At 42.3% G+C, this 21,649-nt stretch overlaps 2 pseudogenes; both read left to right on the top strand.

Moving 5' to 3' along the window:
• Positions 1 to 12,410: 12,410 nt before the first annotated feature.
• Positions 12,411 to 13,856, top strand: LOC127183960 (elongation factor 1-alpha 1-like; annotated as a pseudogene).
• Positions 13,857 to 19,043: 5,187 nt separating this feature from the next.
• On the top strand, positions 19,044 to 19,443 carry LOC127184452 (40S ribosomal protein S15a-like; annotated as a pseudogene).
• Positions 19,444 to 21,649: the final 2,206 nt, after the last annotated feature.

Raw genomic sequence — 21,649 nt, 5'->3', positions numbered from 1 at the left:
GAAATAGGCTAAACACATGTTAACCCTGAGATTTGCTGGAGAAAAAAACAATTCCAAGGTTTGGGGCCAAATTTAAAGCAAGCTTTATTAACTATTAAATATGACCAAGAAGTGAATGTTGGTCAGGGCCATTTCCTGGAATTTCCCAGCTGATTGGCCTGTAACACGTGTTGTGGGGGGGGGGGGGTGGGGGGGGGGGGAGGGTTATAAAGTCAAACCCTTAGCCACTGTACTTTCCCATGAAGCGTTGCTATTTTCCTAGAACCACAACTCCCAGTATTCCAGGAGGTCACCTGATCCTTGGGCAGGTGGGGTTTACAGGTTAATTTCTGGAATTAGACACAACACCACAGTTTGGAGGACATTGTGCAGAAGATTATGTTAGAAGATTATGGCTAAGTTCAGGAAACCAACGAGGGAAAAACAAAACAAAACAAGCAGTGATGTAATATGAAAATCTGTCCAACTAATCAAAATGGGAATATTTTGTTTTCCATGGAGTGTCTGAAGAGAGTGAGAAATACTTCTTCTTCTTTTTTTTTTTTTTTTTTTTTTTCCATAGAAATGTTTAGAATCCTACCAACTATACCTTGGGAATTAAACTATGAAAAATAAAAACAGACCTTGTCCCACCTTCAAACTAGCTTTGCACTTACCATTTTCCTGGAGGCTTAGCAGCAGACGTTAAGCAACAGCTGATGACATATTGTTGTAAAACAACCTACCTAATTGCATTTGAGGCCTCATCCAAGGAGAACAAAAGCACAGCAGGTGGTAAGAGCAAGCTTCTGAAGAAGAGGCTGTCTTAAGTCTATGAGGCTCACCATTGGACACAGATGGGTTTTCCTGTGTGTGCAATCATTAGAAGTAAGACTCTTACATGAGGGCTGGTGAGATGGCACAATGGTTAAGAGCACTGGCTGTTCTTCCAGGGGACCTGGGTTCAATTCGCAGCCCCCACATGGCAGCTCAGACATACAATGTAGGCAGAACACCAGTGCATATAAAGTCAAAATAAATAATTTTTTAAAAAAAGACTCTTGCATGCAAAACAAATACTGTGTGTAGGTTTTATGACCCAAGGTATTGGTGGTGTTGGGAAGCTCCAGTAGACTGACCTCAGCTAGAAGGGTATAAGAAGTGTGTATTAACACATCCTTAGGGCAGCGCTTGTGCAACAGGTGTGACTCAAGTGGCTGGTACTGTTCATTGTCCGATGCCTCACACTGGGTTCGTAGCTCCATGCTCACTCAGAATTGATGTTTGCTCAGATACGTGGTTGTCGAATTGGTTACTGAAGCCCATTTTGTGTCTTTTTCTTTTTTTTTTTCTACTTCAGACACTTACTTTAAATTTCCTTGACTTTGCACTTATTTTCCCCCTTCTTTCACCAGGAAAAGTAAGGACAAGTCGCTTTCACTTCCACCTCAGTCTTCTTCGTCCACGCCATCTCACATTTCTGGTTTCCAAGGATGCGTCCTCTTCTTTGCTACTATCTTGTTTCTTGCAGCCGTCCGTCATTCAGTGATTTTTCCTGTCACGTCTGCCACAGAAAAGCTTTATGAGAACACCTGCCATAGCAAGATGCTGATGCTATAAGAGGGCCTCAGTGAACAGGTTTAAGATGAGTGTGTTGTGGAGGCTGGAGAGATGGCTCAGCGGTTAAGAGCACTGGCTGCTCTTCCTGAGGTCCTGAGTTCAAGTCCCAGCAACCACATGGTGGCTCACAACCATCTATAGTGGGATCTGGTTCCCTCTTCTGCCATACACGTGAATAGAACACTCATATAAATGAATAATTAATAAGATGAGTATGTTGTGCTCACTTAGGATAGAAAACCAATCTCAACCCATGGCTCGCGGTCCCCTTGGAGTGGCATATCAGATATTTACACTATGATTTATAATAACTAGCAACACAAGGAACTGTATTAAAGGGTCACAGCAGTAGGAAGGCTGAGAACCATTGCTTTCCAGACCAACTGATGATCAATTAGATCCATAATCTTCAACCCCAAATTCACACATAATTTGTCAGGTACAAGTTGGTTTAGCTGAGACAGTTCCAGAAAATGAAGGAGATCTGATTATGGCTGAGCTGAAGACATCACTTTCTTTCTTTCTTTTTTCTTTTTTTAAACTGACATCTGGTATACCTGGTCATATGCATCCCAATGTGTTAAATCAAAATTTCTTTTTTTAAAAGAAGATTTATTTTGCGTGTGTCTGTGTGTGTCCATAGGATCTAGGAGAGGGTGTTGGACCCCCTAGAACTGAAGTTACAGGTTTTGGGCTGGCAAAACATTATGTGGGTTCTCTCTCTCTCTCTCTCTCTCTCTCTCTCTCTCTCTCTCTGTGTGTGTGTGTGTGTGTGTGTATCATTTGTTTTGTGTGTATGTGGGGAGTACTCACAAGTACATGCCACAGTGCACTTGTAAAGGTCAGAGGGCATCTTCTGGGAGTCTGTTGTTTTCCTCCATGGACTGAATTAGGTTTTCAGGCTCAGTGACAAGCACCTTGACCCATTGAGCCATCTCATTGGCCAACATCAGTGTTTCTTAATTCTGAATAGTATATCAGAGTGTGAAAGAAACTTGGAGTCTTGTTTCTCCAGATAGAATTTTTCAAAAGAAATTATTCATATTTTAAGAGTTTAATCATGGATAGGATATGCATCTTCTTTTATAAAGAATATTGAGCAATATTACTTTGGGCTCTTTATAAGTGTGAACCCTTGATCAAAAATATTCTGGCCAATCTCTTCTCTTCAGCCATGTCTTACAATACAATTGCTCAGAATTTAAAACTACAGACATACCTTAAAGATATTATGAGTTGAGTTCCATACCATGACAATAATGTACATTTCTCAATAAGATGAGTGAGACTTGGCATACCTGACATCTGGTATACCTGGTAACTGTCTTCTGGGTCATGTCCTTTCCAGTGTGTTAAGTAAATATTTACTTTTTAAAAGGAAGATTTTAAAATTATTTATTTATTGCATATGAATGCTTTATCTGCAGAAGAGGGCATTAGATCATATTAAGATGGTTGTGAGCCACCATGTAGTTTCTGGGAATTGAACTCAGGACCTCTGGAAGAGCAGGCGGCACTCTTAACCACTGAGCCATCTCTCCAGCCCAGGAAGATTTATTTTTTAGTGTGTCTGTGTGTGTGTGCCCATAGGATCCAGAAGAGGGTGTCTGACCCCCTAGAATTAAAGTTACAGGAGGTTTTGAGCTGCCTAATGTAGGTGCCTCATCGTGTTTACACAACATTGCTGTATATTAGATATATAGGAATAGCATGCCCAACAACACCCATATTTTATTTACAATACTTTATTGCTAACAATGTTAATGATCATCTGAGCTCTCAGCGAGTTATTTATGCCTCTGTTGGTGAAGGGTCTTGCCTCTATGCCTGTGGCTGCTGACTGAGCAGTGTGGTGGCTAAAGGCTTCGAGGGCTGTGACAAGTTCATGTGACACCAACTGCTTCCTTCTTTCACTGTAGACTCCATGCCTCTGTGCTTAGCCACATTTAAATACTGTCTTTATTTAACAGCGCCTTCTCCCTCATCATTGTTTTATCCACAAAAATTATGTAATATGTTAAGCCAAAATAGATGCCATTTCAAAACTCTTTCAAAGATGTATCACTGTAACAAATAGACTTCCTATCTAGAATTGGCTCCTCTTCAGGAAGCAACGTCATCCTTCCTAAACGTTTACTGTGAGATGACCTCCGTTCTGTCGTGTCGCCATGCTCCACGTCTACTTCCTGTTCTTATGCTGTTTCTTCAACTGCTCAAAGGTTGAAATCACCTTCTTCCACATTCTCACTGAGGTTGGAATTAATGTTCTTTCCTGCCCTAGCTCATAGTCTCACTGCATTCAGCGCCGGGAACCCTCTCCTGGAGCTTTGCAGTTTGCTTCCTCCAGAGTGAGCTGGTGGGTCAGCGTCTATAGCAGGAATGGCAAGATCACTGCCTGTTCCACATGGCGCAGAACGGATGTTTGTTCGCAGATATGAAAACAGCCCTGACTTCACGGTACAGCCGTATCCCACATCATGGCTGGGCATGTGTACGATCAACGAGCAGTAATAACTTTTTTTAAAAAATGAATATGACTCAGCAGTAGGCTTAAAATACCCTGTGAGTCATGTTGTGAACAGATGTGTTGACACCCAAACTCTGTTGTCTTGCTAATGGGGTGTTGGCAGAGTAGATTTAGAACAATTCACACAGCTCTGGGATTTTCTGAATGAGCCTTGGCATCAGCTTTAAGTCACCAATGATGCTAGCTGTCAACAAGAAAGCCAACACGTTCTTTAACTCTTTGAAGTTAGGCACTGACTTCTCAGTAGTCAAGAAAGGCCTCATCTTCCAATTTGACACGGGTTTGTCCACATGAAGGCCAGAAGATTTAGTGCAGTCACCTTAGGTAGTTTCCTGCAGCTTCCACATGTGAGTGGGCGCTGTTTCACTTTGTACCTTCTTCAACCTTATGACGCACCGTCTCTTTGGCCGAATCCTTACCTCTCTCAGTTTCCTACAGGTGGCAACAGTTAAGGCCTTATGCTAGTCTGAGCATTGACTTTCAGGACTCTTGTGACTGGCTTGAGGACTAGAAGTTTCCCCACATTATACAGAAACTATTTGGTTTATTCATTCACGCGTCTGCTGCAGGACAAGGTTTAAGTTCCTTCAATAGCCTCGTTGTGCCTTCACTCCTCGGCTAACTGGTGTGTGCATCTAACTTTCAGGCTCCCTCAGCTTTTGACATGCTTGTTTCATTGACCCTGATCCTTTCTAGTTCTTTCTTTCTTTCTTTCTTTCTTTCTTTCTTTCTTTCTTTCTTTCCTTCTTAAATGGTGAGAGGCATGCAACTCTGTCCTTCATTTGAATCCCACTTGAGGCCACCGTGAGTTTATTGATTGCCATGTGCCCTAGTTTGCTTCTATTGCTGTGATAACATTATGAGCCAAAGCAGCATGGGGTTTATTTGACTTACACTTCTGTGTCACTGTCCATCCCCATCACCAAGGGAAGCCAGGACAGCAACGGAAGCCAGGTATCTGGAGTCAGAAACTGAAGCAACTTGAAGCAGACTGTGGAGGAAACCTGCTGACTGGCTCCTTCCAGGCTTGTTGCTCAGCATGCTTTCTTACATAAGCCAAGACCACCTGTCCAGGGTGCTCCTGCCCATAGAGAGCTAGACCCTCCTCCAGCAATCAGCAACCAAGAAAATGCACCACAGACACGCCCACAGGCCGGTCTGATAGAAGCGAGTCCTCATTTGAGGCCCCATCCTCCCCAATGTCTCTGGTTTGTGTCAAGTGGACAAAAACCAACCAGCACAGCCTAATTTGTGTGTGTGTGTGTGTGTGTGTGTGTGTGTGTGTGTGTGTGTGTGTGTGTGCCTCAAGAAGTAGGCAGGCTCACAGAAAACAGACAAAAGGAATGGCTTGTAGGTAGACACATCAGAAACACATTTATCAACTAATTTGGCTTTTGATATGGGCAGTGTGTAGTGCTCCAAATACACTGCAAGAGATACAGTAATGAAAAAAAAAACCACACGCTAATGAGGGAACTGGCAAAAGATGACACAGAGACAAAAAGCCACACAAAGCATAGATGTGTCCTGTTGAGTTAACTTCTACTGATGAAGGTCATGCTAGTACCTACTGGTTTTGTTTTGTTTTCATTTATAAGCAAATGAACAATCTTATGTCTGCATCATTTTGGAAATGTATCAATGTAATAGAATAAATTTCTAGATGCAGAATTTGCTGCATGAAAAGATCTGGGCAGTTAGGATTTTTTGTAATAATTCTTCACCAAGTTTATATCTATTATATTCCCATTAGCAATATGGAAATACCTCATCAGTGCACGACCATCAGACTTTTGACTTTACTATTCTGATAAGTAGAAAACAGGCCCAGTATCACTGCAATCTGGATTCGTTTTTAGTGAGAATGACAATATTTTAATATTCCTCAGTTGAAGAATTGTTTCTATCTGCACACACGGTGCATTTTTTTTGTGTGTGTGTGTGTGATTGCTAATTAATAAAAGAGGGCCTAGCCCACTGTGGGCAGTGGCAACCCTAGGCAGAGGGCTCTGGGTTACCTTTGTTAATGGTGATGTTTGCCTTGTAGGAATGTTTGACTTTTGTATCCTCAAACTTACTGATCTTTTTGTCCATGGATCCTGAATTTTGTATCATAGTTGAGGAGGCAGTTCTCTACTTAGGATTGCAATGTACACTCCATTTATTAAGGAGTTCTCTCATGATTTCTTATTGAGTGTATAATAGTTGGTTTTCTGTTCCTATAACAAAATCTGGGTACTTTATGAAGAAAGGAAATTTATTTAGTTCACATTTTTAGAAACCGCAAGTCCAGGATCAGATAGCTATATTTGTTTGGCTTTTAGTTGATGCTGCTGGGCTGGCTTACAGTGGGATCAGGGTTGCTGTGCAGGTCATGTGGGAGGGAAAGACAGCATAGTAAGACAGTTTGCCAGAGAGCAGGGAAGGACTGGGCTGGGCATTTTTATGAGGGCTTGCATTGCTGAGAACTCAATACATGAGACCAGCATTACTCTTCTCTGAGAGTAACATCTGCAGTGGGGTACCGGCCTCTAATAAGCCCTGCCTGTTAGAGATCCTGCCACCTGGCATATTGCCATGTATGCGAACACTTTTAATTCTCATATCCAGGCCACATCCAGGACCACAGAAACATGCTTACAGTTTCACTATTTATATTCTCTCTCTCTCCTGCCTCCCCCCTCTCTCCCCAAACTTGAGATTTTGGTGCTGTATGGTGGGGGATGTTGGTACAGCTTTAATTTTATATTTTAGATGGCCAGTTGATTTTTTTTCAAAATAATTATAAATCTATGTTCCATCTTTGCCTTTACTTAATCAAAGAGAAAGACTTTGTGTCATGGAAGTTCTAGAATGCTGTAAAGAATTGTATAGGGAGGGAGGGAAGGAAGAAGGGAGGGAGAGACAAGGGAGAAGGGGAGAGAGAGTCAGAGAGAGAGAGAGAGAGAGAGAGGAATAGAGGAGTGAAATCCCTGAGATGGCGTGAGAGTCCAGGTCCAGGAATACTTAGAAACAAGTAATAAAAGCTAATATCTGCTGGGGTGTATCAGGTAGCAGTGTGCTAGATACCAGGAAGGTATTAAATAATCTCTTCCTCTGAAAAGGGGACTTCCTGTTTAAGATGGCACTTGAATAGCAAATAATGAAAGGGCAGGTTGTGCTTCGGCCAACTGGTTCTAGCAAGTTGAAGTAGAAACTATCTGCTAGTGTCAGGTGTGGAAATTGGACACTCAGTAAATTAATTGCATGAAGATACTTTCTGGTCTAGTAGGACATATCTATGGGCCTACTTTCCCTCCTCCGAAACCCTTATCCTTCATTAGCATGAGCACAGAGACCTACCCCACACTTTTTAACTGTGTTTTGAACTCCAGTAACCTTCCCTCCCTGGGATCGCTTTTCACTCAGCTTCCTTTATTGATTACTACTATAATGGCCACTGGCTTTCTTTTATCGTTTCATGACAACTCAGTGACTTAAGTTCTAAACTTACTCTCATTTTAGTCTTGAAACTGAGACCCAGATATGCCTTGCTCAAAGTCGTGCTAGTAATCTGAGTCCACACTCTTAATTATAATTTTGTGTCCAACTGGGAGGAAATACTTGGTGCCTGCTTGACCTAAACGCATGTTCAAATCCATGCACAGAGAAGAGGTCCCCAGTGCAAACAGAGCTTGAAGGTGGGATCTTTGGAAAGGCGGAGAGGCCATGGGGCTCAAATTCATGAATGAATTGTGAAATTGTCTGACAAAGAAAGTGAGGCCCTCTTGCTCCTCCTCCTCCTCCTGCTGCTGAGCGAGGTCACTGCAGTGTTCCCTTCAGAAGGATGCATTCTAAAGCACCATTTTGAAATGAAAGCAGCCCTCAGAAGGGTCCTGCAACTTGATCTTGATGTTCCAGCTTCCAGAGTTGTGAAGCATATACTTCTGTTCCCAATGCTGTTCCATATATAGTGCTGTGATATAGATCAAGAAATCAACATGAGGGCTGGAGAGATGACTCAGTGGTTAAGAGCACTGCCTGCTCTTCCAGAGGTCCTGGGTTCAAGTCCCAGCAACCACATGGTGGCTCACAACCATCTATAGTGTGATTTGATGCTCTCTTCTGGCCTGCAGGTGTACATGTGGGCAGAACACTGTGTATATAATAAACAAATAGATAAATCTTTTTTTAAAAAAGCATGTTCTTCCAAAAAAAAAAAAAAAAGAAAAGAAAAGAAAAGAAAGAAGGAAAAAAGAAAGAAAGAAATCAACACAAAAAAAGCAGACAGCTAGGCAAAGAGAGAGCTGCCGCAGAAGCAGAATGGACATTGAACAATAGACGCAAAGCTGAAATTGCGGAGAGAGGCGTGTGATTCCATTTGCCTTTGCTTCACTCCAGTTGCCAAAGGCTAGTCAGGTCACTGTCCCTCTTTGTCCCCACTGGACTTAGTGTCCCAAGCCCCAGATGAAAGCTTTGATCCAAGATCACCCTTTAACTTGTCCTCAGGTGGCTGGTCTACAGGTCACTCATCAACCCATGTGTCTTGGCAAGGATTCTGGTAGCCGGTCGCCCTTGGCTCAGACCTGTGGGAGCAGCCAGAGAAAACAGTCTAATGAATTATGAAGGAATATAGATTAGCTAGATAGAAGATGCTAATAAACAGGTCTTGCATTGTGAAAGGACGGTGAACCTTAGTCTAGCACATACTCGATAAAAGCTCATTGCACAATAGGCCCTGGGTTATCAGACTAAACTCCATCCTAAAGCCAGGGCCCTGAAGGTAGGGAGCGTGATTTCATCCTTCAGCTCATCTCAGCAGTGACTGGTGTTGAGGCCCGGGTAAGCTGTTTATTAAACCATTGTTGAGTGGGTTAACAAATGATGAAAGGTATTTCACGGCGTCCTTGCGGATGTCATGCTTTTTCCCTGGACCAAGTGGCATCTGTTAGTGACATAAATGACACCCCTATTTGAAGGCTTCCTTCACCTCCTCCGTGAAGCCTTCTCTAGTTCTTGCCTGCAGTTGGATGCTCCCTTTCTAATTGGACAGTGTATGCAGTTGGACTTGTAGCAATAACACACACGATCTAATGTTTTGCTTCAACGTCTATGTGTTCCACACCATACTATATTGTAAATCCGTCTGGATCCTGAACTCTGACAGAAATGCTCACGTCTTATTCCTAAACAAGCGCTCACGTTTGTAAATGTAGGAGCAGCTTTACTTCCTGCCCCCCTAAACCCACTGTGTGTCACTTTCTCCCTGTCCCAGGACACTTCACACAATGGGAAGAATCGTTTCTTTGGGCTTGTGGTTTAGAGAGCTGTGGCCCCCTGGGTAGGGAAGCCACGTCAGCAGGGGCATCTGCTCAGCTGTGGTGGCCGGAGCATGGAGCTGCCTGCTCACGTAGCGGAGAATCGCAGACCAGAGAGGGGTGAATGCAGACACTCATTTGGCGTTCTCTACATTTTTTTTTATTTGACATGGGGCTCATATCCATGGGGTGGTCCTACCCCTTCACAGTTGAGCCGTTCTGATAATCTGCCCAGAGATGCGTATCTTAGATTCTTTTTTTTAATTAAATGATTTTTACATATACATTTATATTATTACACGTATATACAACAAACTACCTACAGCAAGAAGAACCACAAAACAATCAGGAATTATATATATATATATATTATATATAATATGTATGTATGTTACATTCATAGTGATTAGGCTATTTGTATTTGGCAGCCTTGAAGAAACTATCTTTCCTATCTTGGTGAGTCTAGAGTTCTGAACATAAATCAATATCTATCATATCTCATCATTATCAACTTAAAACATCTATCTAGACCTAAAAACATCTTGACCCCTAAACAACTAAGCTTAATGTAAACTAAATTATCTGGTCTTCAACGCCATCAGAGACTTTAGAAGGAATAAAATTAATTACCTGAGTATACAGGGAGTGCAGCTTCCCAAATGAGAAGATGACAGAGACAGTTTGCTGCCTGAACAGTCACTCAAAACTCTCTACAGCGTTGGAGCATCTTCTTCCACCATATCTTAGATTCTAATCAAGTCAGTCTGGCAGTGAAATCTATGCACTACAGTTTAATGACAGAAAGCACTGTACATGACATATTAATCCATCTGACTTCTTCAGACAAGAAGTGGGAGATTTCTTGTCAAGTCAAAGTAGATGGAAAGTTGTGATGATTTTTCTACCAAATCCTTAGCTTAATGCAGACTTACACATACCCAACTTAAAAGGAGTAAAAGATGTCTATTGCGTGGAAAGTGGAGAAGTAACTGAAACATCATTTTGTTCTTTTGAAATAGCATTTAACTCTGTGGAGCAGGCTGGCCTGAAACTCATCACATAGCCTAGGCATACCCCTCCAAACATGATCCTCCTACCTCAGCCCCTCCAGTGTTTGGAGGGGTATGTCCACTCAGGTATGCGTGGGCACTGCCTCATGAATTCTAAGGGAGACCTCATTATCAATAGGTGTTCCGGTCTGTTACTGAGTGGTGGCCAGAGTAACTCCATATCTTTCTTAGAACACACATTATATATTTCTTCAGCTCTTTGTTTAAAAATCAAGTATTTCAGCCAGACAGTGGTGGCACACACCTTTAATCCCAGCACTCGGGAGGCAGAGGCAGGCGGATCGCTGTGAGTTCAAGGCCAGTCTGGTCTACAAAGTGAGTCTAGGGCAGCCAAGGCTACACAGAGAAACAAAAAACCAAAACCAAAAGCAAAACCAAGTATTTCTGCTTTGTATTATGTAGTCTGAGTTTATTTTTAAAGTTGCCAGAAGGTTATAAACATCCAAACAGCCAAAACCCCACATTATCAGCCTCCCCTTTCCCTATTACCCACATTCACCCAGCTGAAAGCCTTAAGAAAGCAAGAACAAACAACACCCAGAGAGAATAGACTGAAATAGCCAAACTAATGAATGAAATCAGTGAAATAAAAATAAAAAACAATGCAAAGAATCAATAAAATAGTTTGTTCTTTAATAAAAATTAGCAAGATTGACAAACATTTAGCCAAATTAACCGAAAGAAAGATGATGCAAATTAATAAAATTAGAGATGAAAGGTGAGACACTACAACAGACATTGAGGAAATTTAAAGAATCGTAAGGTAATGTTAAAAAAAAAAACCTATATTCTACCAAACTGAAAAATCTAGAAAAAAATGAATGACTATCTAATATCTATAACCTACCAAAGTGAAGTCAAGATGAAGTAAATAATTTAAACAGGGCCATACCACCCAATTAAATAGAAGTAGTAAATAAATATTTCTAAACTTAAAAAGTCTAGGACTAGATGAATTCAATGGAGAATTCTACCAGGTCTTCTACTAAAACTAACACAATACTTCTCAAAACTGTTTCATAAAATTGAGACTGAAGGAATATTTCCAAATTATTTTTACAAAACCAGTATTATCCTAATACCAAAACCAGATGAAGACTCAACAACAACAATAACAACAACAACCCTCAGATTCTCTGAGCAATAAATATACAAATATTCTGGGGGGTGGCGGGAGGACTTGGAAACTAAATTTCACGACACATCAACAAGATTGTCCACCAAAATGAAATCAGCTTCATCACAGAGGAACAAGATTGGTTCAAAATACATAATCCACCGCATAGACTCAGACCCGAAACCATACGATCATCTCATTGACTACAGGAAAGACTTTTGACAAAATCCAACATCTCTTCAGGATCAAAGTCCTGACAAGATAAGGCATAAGAGGGCCATATCTTTGTGTAATAAAGGCAATTTGCAACAAGCTTGCAGCAAACATCATTCTAAACCCAGAGAGACTTGAAGCATTTCCATTAAGTCGTGAACAAGAGGAGGATGTCCGCGCTCTCTAACCCTGTTCAATATAGGTCTTGGAGTCTAAGCTAGAGCGACAAGACGGTTGAAGGAGATCAATGGGTTACAAATAGAAAGAGAAGAAGCCAAAGTATCCGTGCACAGATGATATGACTTTATACCTAAAGACTCTACCAAGAAACCTGTATAGCTAATAAATACCCTCAGCAAAATAACAGGGTACAAAAGCAACACACAAAAATCAGGAGCTTTCTATACCCAATCAACAACTGCACAAGGAGTGTTTTCGCAACAGGTTCGACCCCAGAACCATCGGAAAGTTTGAAAAGGAGGCAAGTATAATACAAAGGGAAGCATGGAAGGATGAAAATTCTTGTAAGCAGAGTTTGTTTCTTAAGAACTCGGGGCTTGAGTGTACTAATCATAAGTTACTTGCAGATGGGAAAAGGCTCCTTTAAGTATGCCTGGGTCTTGGACAAACCGAAGGCTGAGCATGAGTGTGATATCACTATTGACATCTTCCTGTGGAAATTTGAGACCAGCAAATACTATGTGACTATTATTGATACCCTAGGACACAGAAAGTCATCAAAATCATGATTACAGGCACATCTCAGGTGTGTAAAATTTACCAACTCCTAACATTTGGGATATTCCAGTGGGAGTGCTTTTCCTTTAATTAACATAGTATGGTTTCCTTATGTCTCATAGGCTGACTGTGCTGTCTTGATCATTGCTGCTGGTGTTGGTGAATTTGAAGCTGGTATCTCCAAGAATGGGCAGACCCATGAGCATGCCCTTCTGGCTTACACCCTGGGTGTGAAACAGCTTAATTGTTGGTGTCAACAAAATGGATTCCACTGAGCCACCCTACAGCCAGAAGAGATACGAGGAAATCATTAAGGAAGTTGGCACCTACATTAAGAAAATTGGCTACAACCCTGACACAGTAGCATTTGTGCCAGTTTCTGGTTGGAATGGTGACAACATGCTGGAGCCAAGTACCAATATGCCTTGGTTCAAGGGATGGAAAGTCACCCATAAAGATGGCCCCACCAGTGGCACCACAGTGCTGGAAGCTTTGGATTGTATCCTGCCACCAGCTCGTCCAACTAACAAGGCCCTGCAACTGTCCCTCCCTGTGACTGACCCTCTAGGATGTCCATAACATTGATGGTAAGTAGAACATTAGGGTACTGGACTGAGCTGCTTTGAGGTGTGTCCAATTTTCTTCACTAATATATTGTAAACATCGTAGGCATTGTCACTGTCCCTGTGGGCTGAGTGGAGCCTGGTGTTCTTAAACCTGGCACGGTGGTTACCTTTGCTCCAGTCAATGCCACAACAGAAGTCAAGTCTGTTAAAATGTATCATGAAGCACTGAGTGAAGCTCTTCCTGGGGACAATGTGGGCTTCAATGTAAAGAATGTGTCTGTCAAAGATGTTAGACATGGCAACGTTGCTGGTGATAGCAAAAATGATCCACCAATGGAAGCAGCTGGCTTCACTGCTCAGGTGATTATCCTGAACCACCCAGGCCAAATTAGTGCTGGCTATGCCCCTGTACTGGATTGCCACACCGCTCACATAGCATGCAAGTCGGCTGAGTGTAAAGAAAAGATTGATCATCATTCTGGCAAGAAGCTGGAAGCTGGCCCTCAATTCTTGAAGTCTGGTGATCCAGCCATTGTTGATATGGTCCCAGGAAAGCCCATGTTGTTGAGAGCTTCTCTGACTATCCCCCACTGGGTCATTTTGCTGTTCCTGGCATGAGGCAGACAGTTGCTGTGGGTGTCATCAAAACTGTGGACAAGAAGGCTGCTGGAGCTGGCAAAGTCACCAAGTCTGCCCAGAAAGCTCAGAAGGCTAAATGAATATTATCCCTAGCACCTGCCACCCCAGTCTTAATCAGTGGTGGAAGAACGGTCTCAGAACTGTTTGTCTCAATTGGCCATTTAAGTTTAATAGTAAAAGACTGGTTAATGATAACAATGCATTGTAAAACCTTCAGAAGGAAAGGAGAATGTTTTGTGGACCACTGTGTGTGTGTGTGTGTGTGTGTGTGTGTGTGAGAGAGAGAGAGAGAGAGAGAGAGAGAGAGAGAGAGAGAGAGAGTGAGAGAGAGAGAGAGAGAGAGTTTTAAGTTATTAGTTTTCAAAATTAGTACTTTTTAATGGAAACAACTTGACCAAAAATCTGTTACAGAATTTTGAGACCCATTAAAACTAGTTTGATGAGAAAAAAACAAAACAAAAAACACACAGGGAGAGAGAGAAACAAGGAAAACAATACTATCTATAGTATCTTCAAAACACATCTCAGAATAAATCTAAGGAAGTGAAAGACTTGTATAATAAAAACTGTATGACACTGAAGAAAAAATTAAGAAGATACCTGAGGAGGGAAAGACCTCTCATGCTCATGGACTGTTAGACTAATATTGTGAAAATGGCATCCTACCAAAAACAATCTGAAGAGTTGACACCATCTCCATCAGTGTCCCAAGATAGTTCCCCACAGAAATGGAAGGAATAATCTTAAGCTTCATATTGAAACACCGAAAACTCAGAATGTCTAAAACAATCATGAATAATAAAGAACTTCTGGGGACATCACGGTTCCTGATTCTGGCTGGGCTATAGAGTGACAGTCATAAGTAAAAGCACGGTGTTGGCATAATCACTGGCACACGGAGCAATGGACCAGAACAGAGAACCCAAAAGTAAGTCCACACACCTGAAGATACTTGTTGTTTTTTTTTTTAAAGGCCAAAAATCTACACTGAAGAAAAGCCAATATCTTCAAAAAACAATGGTGCTGGCCAAACTGGATAGCTGCATGTAGAAGAATGAAAATAGATCCATTTCTATCATACTGCACAAAACTTAACCGCAAATGGATCATGGACCTCAACATAAGACCGAATGCCCTAAATCTAATAGTGGAGGAAGCAAAGAATAGGTTTGAACTTATAGGCATAGGGAAGAATGTTCTGACCAATGGGACTACATAAAACTAAAAGCTTTTGTACAGCAAAGGACACCATCATTCAAACAAAGATGCAGTCTACGGAATGGGGAAAAAAACTTTACCAATTGTACATCTGACAGATGGCTAGTACCTAGACCAGACCAAGAACTCAACAAGAAAGAAACTGCATGTACAATAAACTCAACCATACACAAAACAAAACAAAAGAAAGCAACTCAAGAAAATGCATTTAAAAGTGGGGCATTTCACAAAAGAGAAACACTTGGAAAAAACTGTTAATTGCTAGCCGTCAAGGAAATGTGAATTAAAACTATCTTGGCCAAATCAGGATGGCCAAGACAAAAAAACAAAACAACAAACAAAGCAAAAAAGACAAATGCTAGCACGTTGTTTTGTGTCCAGTGCAGGGTGGGTGTCCTGGGTCCCACATCCTATGACTGGTCCAGGGACTGCTTGCCTCTGGACGCAAACGGTGACCTCAGATCAAAGGTCCTAAGGGCCCATTTCTCCATCAAGGGCAGCTAGAGCGATTTAAGGTGAAGCTTGCAGCCTAGGCACTAGGCCAGATTCCTGGGCTCTTGGGGGGCAGGGGAGGTGGAAAATGAATTTTCCACTGGGTGTCATGGCTTAGTTCTTTCTAGAATGAGACTGCAGGTCTCGAAAGGCAGTGGAGACCCTGGAGCTCAGCAAACCTGTGATGGTACCAAGTGTTTCAGCTTCTTGTTTGAGCTGCTGTGCCAAGCACAACAGAAGCAGGCGATGTCTGAAACCATTGGCAGGCAGGTCCGGAGAGACACAGGCCTGATGGTGCTTCACCAGGGGTCAGCACCAAGCTAGCTAGTGGCAATGGTGGAGCAGGCCTGACCACCAGCATCCAGCAGCAGTCTCAGCCCCCCTTCCACCTGGAATAAATGGAGTCTCAGAGGATCACAGTGGAAGAATGTTGAGCAAGAAAGTACAAGCCCCACCCACCCAGCAAGCTAGCCAGCCTTTATTTATAAACCCTGGGCAGTGGGGAGGGGTTTTGAGGGTGAATGTGTCTAATTCTCTAAGACTAAGGGTACCAAGATACTTAATCTACATACATTGGCACAGTAACATGGGGATCCTATCACAAGGAGAAAACAGCACTTAATTATCTTGTGTGTGACTTCTAGGTACAAATAAAAGTCATTTGCTAGAGGCTAAGATCTCAACATAGGGTGAGATACTTCCAGGAATTCCCTGTATTTGTTGAAATTCCTTATCAGGAAAGGATCTGGCCTGTAATTTTCCTTTGGGGCTATGTGACAAGCCTTATGAAACATGGGGTTACCAGATCAAGTGGAGTGAGAGCCTTGCTAATAAAAGGGAGTCTGCCTTCATAGAGTGAGCTTGAAACAGCTATCTGGAGAAGTCAGACTTTAACTCTATCCAGCTGAGCCCCACACTAGCAGATTCTGGTGAAGATGTTGGGGAAAGGACACCCTTAATCTTGCTAGGGGGAAATGCAAAGATGTGCAGCCACTACAGAGCCCAGGGTGGAGGGGCTGAGCCAAACCAGTCCTAAGGATACACCAAAGGGCTCTGTAGCTTTCTACAGACGAACTTGCTCATCCATGTTCACTGCTGCTCTATTCACAGTAGCCAGGAAATAGAAACAGCCTAGACGACCATCAGCTGATGAATGAATAATGTAAATGTGGTACATTTACACAATGGGCTAGTCTTCCCTGTGTACTCAGAGCAGATACTCATCGTTATCAAAGGTGATGTTTCTCATCAGGTGTCACCTTCAGAGAGTTAACCTATCACAGCTCTAAAGTTAGCACTGTTTTGTTGTTGGTGGTTGGTTGGTTGTTTTTGTTTTTGTTTTAGCTCATCTCCCCACTCTTATGTCTGGAAGTTCTAGATGGCCTGGAGTTGCTTTTTAGATTTGCTCACCGTTCAAGAAGTAAGCACAGTGAGTGGCTCCTGTGAAGGCAAGATGGAATCACGTTCTGCCTGGAAGTGTTAAGTTGTTCGTGGGTTTTTTTTTTTTTTTTTTTCTTTCTCTTCTCAGGAGATGGTAGAAATTCTTAGCCATGACTACACTGCCACCATTGAATACAAGAGGAGGAACATACCAGGAAGTTATCAGGAAGTGTGAGTCCTGTCCTCAGAACTGAGGGCTGAGGGAAGGCATGGAGGAGGGAGGGCATTTTCTTAGTATTATACTGTCCCTGTTGGGCAGCAGGAGAGAACAAGCTGCACAAAGCACATGGTGAGTGCCTCGGGCCTTCAGAGAACTTTAGATCCTGCAAGAACATGAAAAACATGCAGGTGGAGGACGGGGGGGCGGGGGGTACTAGTGACTTCACTTGTCCAACTTTACCCACTGTCTTCGTCTTCCTAGGCCATCTGCGTATTTCTTTGATTATAGCCTCATCGAGTGTGGAAATTTGTGTTAGCAGATGATGTCTTCTGACTTAGTTATTGGACCAATGGCTATGTGTCCCCCCTTCTCCACCAAGCCTGTCAGGGTTGATTAGAACTATTGTCATAATTGATCTGTTTCATGTGACCTCTTCACCAATACCACGTCCAGCATGAATCATGACAGACCTGTTCCTTAATTCCTTTGGATCCAGAATTTGGTAGAAACTTCATCAGTGTGCTTCGATTTAATTCTATATTTTTCATTTAGGTTGTGTTCTGCAACAAAATGGTTATTTGAATCAACAAATAGACCTTCAATGGAAAAAAAATGACCATTCCATGTTAATAATAAAGTAGCATTTTAAAGGTCAGCTGCAAGTTTCTTACAGAATTCTTCAGAGAATAGATTAAACTAACCCCAATAGCTTTCTTCCATGACCAGCTTGTATGGCCAGCTATAAATAGCACAGTGAACTCCGCTTACAAGGCTGCAAGCAAAAACCTTTCTGTTATAAAGGACTTTTGTTCTTTGTGAACAGGCAATTATTCTGTGGTGTTTCTGAAGCTGGAAGCTAAGGAAAGCAGTTTGTCAATAGCATAATACAAGGTTAATGTATTCGATAAAAGTTCCACTCAAAAAATGGCACATATATTTATTATGTATTGATTTATTTACACATGCAATAATGACTTTCATGTTGACAAAGCACCAATAATGTATTATTTATTAATATTTTCTGGCTAGGATAAATAACATAATGTTAAAAAGTTGGGAAATATTCCCATGTAAAATTATTTATGCTCTTAAAAACTATTATGTTGCCCAGTGCAGTAAGTAATCCCAGTACTTGGGGAGGCAGCAGAAGGTGGATCGCTGTGAGTTTGAGGCCAGCCTGGTCTACAAAGCGAGTCCAGGACAGCCAAGGCTACATAGAGAAACTCTGTTTTGAGAAATAAAAATAAAAAAGGAAAGAAAGAAAACTATTGTGTTAAAAGCAAAGGAGTGATGAGTGATGATGGTGAACCCTGGGAAAAGAAGAAGGGGCTGGGGTGGGGAGTTGGGGAAGAAATAGCAAAACCGAAGTCTGTATGAGAGCACAACTTACCCACAAAAACCCATTTTAAAAAAGACATGCAAAATGCTATTTTATTTATTAATTATGTTTGCTGATGAAAGTATGGCAATGAATATATAATGGATAAAAGATGAAAGAAAAATACCCCACATCTTACCATACATAAATAGCTATTAGAAATAGTGTTTTGTTTTATCTGAGCTCAGGTCTCCCAGGCCATCCAACAACATGGGCTATCCTCTACGTGTACCCACTCCCACTGCACAAGGACAACTTGAAATTTCCAAGTGAGTGCTCAAGACCTAATGTTTTCACTTTAGGGTAAGACCAAAAAAAATTCCCTCTTTCACTTCTGGAGTACATGAAGCAACTCTGTTGTTACAAAGTCACGAGAGCCAACAAGGTGTTGGTAGACAAAGGGAAAGAATGAAACAGCAGCCTACAGACTGGGAAAAGATCTTCATCAATCCTACATCCTGCAGGAGGCTAATGCCTAAAATATTTAAAGAATTCAAGATATTGAATACCAACAAACCAAATAATCCAATTAAAAATAGGGCACAGATACTCTGTGTGTTTGGTCCCACCCTTTTTCTGCACTGTCACCATGGTGTCCATGAATGTCCTGGAAGATGCTCTCAAGAGCATTGACAATGCTGAGAAGAGAGGCAAATGCCAAGTCCTCATCAGGCCGCGCTCCATAGTCATCATCCGGTTCCTAACTGTGATGGTGAAGCACGGCTACATTGGTGAATTTGAGATCGCTGATGGCCACAGACCTGGGAAATTCTGTGACCCTCACAGGCGGGCTGAACCAGTGTGGAGTGATCAGCCCTAGGTTTGATGTGCAACTCAAGGATCTAGAAAAATGGCAGAACAATCTGCTCCCATCCCATCAGTTTGGCTTCATTGAACTGACAACCTCAGCTGGCATCATGGACCATGAAGAAGCAAGATGAAAACACATAGGAGGGAAAATCCTGGGATTGCTTTTTCTAGAAATGTAGAACAAATAAAAAGCCTCCATGGACTGTGCTCAGGGTCAGTCCATTTGAGAAAAAAAAGTGTGTGTGTGTGTGTGTGTGTGTGTGTATACAGAGCTAAACAGAGAATTCACAATAGAGGAGTATTGAATGGCTGAGAAACACTTAAATATTCAATATCCTTAATCATCAGGGAAATGTAAATAATAAAGACTCTGGGATTCCATCTTACACCCATCAGAATGACTAAGATCAAAACCTCAAGTGGCAGCACATGCTGGTGGATGTGGAGAGAGGGGAATGCTCCTCCACTGATGGTGGGGGTTCAAACTAGTACAACCACTTTGGAAACCAATCTAGTGCTTTCTCAGAAAATTGGGAATAGTTCTACCTCAAGACCTGGTTATACCACTTCTGGGAATATACCCAAAAGATGCTCCACCATACCACAAGGATATTAACTCAACTATGTTCATAGCAGCTTTATTCATAATAGCCACAAACTGGAAATAACCTAGAAGTCCCTCAACTGAAGAATGGATAAAGAAAAATGCAAACACATTTACGCAATGGAATACGACTCACCTGTTAAAAACAAAGAAATCATGAAATTTGCAGGCAAATGGATGGAAATGGAGAAATCCTGAGTGAGTTAACCCAGACCCAGAAAGACATGCATGGTATATGCTCACTCATAAGCGGATATTAGCCATATGGTGTAAGATAACCATACTACAATCCACAGACCCCAAAAAGCTAAGTAACAAGGAAGGCCCAAAGGAGGTTGCTTGAACCTCACTTAGAAGGGGAAATAGAAGAGACGGTAAAAGTGGATAAAGAGAGGGAACTAGGTAGGAGGTGGTATGGGGGGAGGGTGAACCAGAGTGGAAATCAGATGTGGGAAGAGCAGGGGTGGGAGGTGAGAAGGCTGGGAGAGAGAAAGGAAAGAGGGGAGGGGTGTAGTATCTTTGAGACGAGCTGGAGACCTGCCACAGGGTAGGGTCCTGGGAGGATATGGCGACAACTCTAGCTGAGATTCCCAGCAGTGGGGGACATGGAGACTGAAGTGGCCACCTTCTAGGCAGGAAGGACTTTTAGTGGAGGGAGGGGAACACCAACCCACCCACAAAAATTTCAACCCAGAAATAAATATGGAGCAGAAATGTAAGGGAATGGACAAACACTGACTGGCCCAATCTGAGACACACCCCATGGGAGAGAGCCAACCCTTGACACTATAAATGATACTCTGCTATGCTTGCAGACAAGAGCCTAGCATAGCTGTCCTCTGAGAGGCTCCACCCAGCAGCAGATCAAAACAGATGCTGAGACTCACAGTCAAACATTAGGCTGAGCTTGGGAGTCTGGTGGAAGTGAAGGGGAAGGATAGAAGAACCCAGAAGGGACAAGAACTCTACAAGAGGACCAACAGGGCAACTAACCTAGACCCATGGGGGCTTACAGAGACTAACGCACCAACCAAAGAGCATATATGGTCTAGACCTAAGCCCCCCACACATATGTAACCTATGGGCAGCTTAATATTCATGTGGTCCCCTAGCAAGTGGGATAGGGGCTGTCTCTGACAGGGACACTGCTGCCTGCTTTTGGATCTCTTCCTCCTATCCGAGTTGTCTTGCCTGGCCTCATCAGAAGAGGATAGGCTCAGTCCTGATGTGAATTGATGTGCTGGGGTGGGTTGATGGGGCAAGTCCCCTTTTCTAAGAAAAAGAAGAGAAGGGAAAGGGGAAGGTGGAAGGGTGGGGCTGGAAGGGAGGGGATATGATGGGCATGTAAAGTGAATAAATAAACTTTTTTTAAAAATGGGATAGGGAAGGAAAGAAGGAAAGAAAAGGAAAAGAAATAATTTGCCCAGGATGCCAGACTCCCTGAGCACAGTAGAAATTGCCTCCCTGTGGTGCCCCATCTCCCAGGTGTATCTTTTCAGATAGGGACTGTCCTTTCCCAGGCTAAGAGCACTGATCATCTGAAGAATGTCCACTTTCCCAAGTGCTCAGAGGATGCCATGGAAGCAGTCCTGTATCCACCTCTATTGCTAAATTAATTGACAATGAGTATGCACTAATTTCTCCAATAAGAAAAACGAAAACAAAACCCCAGCAAATATTTGAAAAGCAACAGAAGGAATGGGCTAACAGCCTTCCCTGTGAACCGCTGCTCTCCTCAGAGTAAATTTCTACACTGTTGACCTACCCCTTACCCATTGTCA

Source organism: Acomys russatus, chromosome 32 (genome assembly GCF_903995435.1).
Source record: "Acomys russatus chromosome 32, mAcoRus1.1, whole genome shotgun sequence".
Lineage (NCBI taxonomy): Eukaryota > Metazoa > Chordata > Mammalia > Rodentia > Muridae > Acomys > Acomys russatus.
The sequence above is the reverse complement of the archived record's forward strand: the minus strand, read 5'-3'. Positions and strand labels throughout refer to the sequence as shown.